The sequence below is a fragment of the Tasmannia lanceolata genome, unplaced genomic scaffold, assembly GCF_043159265.1.
Source record: "Tasmannia lanceolata isolate RefF3 unplaced genomic scaffold, GAP_Taslan_0.1 ptg000457l, whole genome shotgun sequence".
Lineage (NCBI taxonomy): Eukaryota > Viridiplantae > Streptophyta > Magnoliopsida > Canellales > Winteraceae > Tasmannia > Tasmannia lanceolata.
Genome location: NW_027519130.1, coordinates 25810 through 27314, shown reverse-complemented (window position 1 = coordinate 27314; position 1505 = coordinate 25810).

The window sequence follows — 1505 nt, the reverse complement described above, 5'->3', positions numbered from 1 at the left end:
GTAATTGTCAGCAAAGTTGTTTATTTTTTTTTTTATTTATTATTTTATGAATTTTTCATTTTTTTTTTTCTTCAAATCCAAAGAATTCTTCTTATTTTATACACAGGCCGTCGATTTAGCGTTGGATACAAAAAGGGGGCGAGGCACCCATTTGTTTTTTTTTTTCATTTTTCAATAAATGGTTCAAATCATTTTATTGATATGAGTGTTCTATATCAGATAAATTGCCAACTATTCTATTCATTTTTAAACCATATCCGTACTAACGTAGTGGTAGAAAGAGTACCATGTTGTGCCTGGACTTCAAACGGTTTAGCTTTAACCATGTTAATGGTCCCACATTATTGGTTGATAGAGAATCAAAGTCGATTTACCAATGAGTCACGAAATGCTATGGTTCTTACATATGATTTCTGAATTTATTCAGAAGTAATTCGTTGAGATCGTGCACCTTTCTTTCCTAGTTATAACTTTCCTATTTATAAATAAATAAGTAAATAAGTGCAGCTGGTTGGATCCAGCCTATTCTTGAAATACACAACTCGCACACACTCCCTTTCCAAAAAAGATCAATACACCAAGCACTACACTTAGATTTATTGGATTTGTTGCTAAAATATCGGTATTAAGCCCGAAACTCCCGGCGTATGACCAGTGACCCAAGGAAACGAAAGAATCGGTTACATTTTTCATATGCTCTCCTCTTATAGATAGGACTAACAAAATTAATTGAACAGAGTTTTCTTTATTGTATAATTTCGCCCCACTTTTGATTGATTTCTTTTTATTTATTTACTTATTTATAAATATGAATTTATTTATAAAATAGATTCATTTCATTTTGAAATTTCATTTATTCTTTATTATTATTTCAATTGAAGTTCCCAATCCAATAAAATACTTATTAATATGAGGTCCCGGGTCTCATGCCAATTGCGAAATACCTCGTTTGTTACAACGCTTCCTAAAAGTGAAAAAAAAAAAAGGGTTCCATTAAGGATGGAAAGGAAGAAAGCGAGTGGATCTACTAATTCCTCATCCTCAAATCAGCCTTTTCCCTGGGGTGGGGTATTGTCTCAACGAATAAGTGGTTGTAGGAGTAAAGTGTTGATATAATTCGAAGAAGCAAGCGGCAAGTTCACGGCAATCAAATAAGAAAAAAATAAGTACGTATTTTTCACATTTATAGGATTAAACAAAAGGATTCGCAAATAAAAGCGCTAATGCCACGACCAGTCCGTAAATTGTTAAAGCTTCCATAAAAGCCAGACTAAGCAATAAAGTACCTCGTATTTTACCCTCTGCTTCTGGTTGTCTCGCAATACCTTCTACAGCTTGGCCCGCAGCAGTACCTTGACCAACTCCAGGTCCAATTGAAGCAAGCCCTACGGCCAATCCAGCAGCAATAACGGAAGCGGCAGAAATCAGTGGATTCATGGTAAGCTCCTCGCACCAAAATAAAGAAATGGTTAATGATACAATCACTGAATTATGACTTATTATTC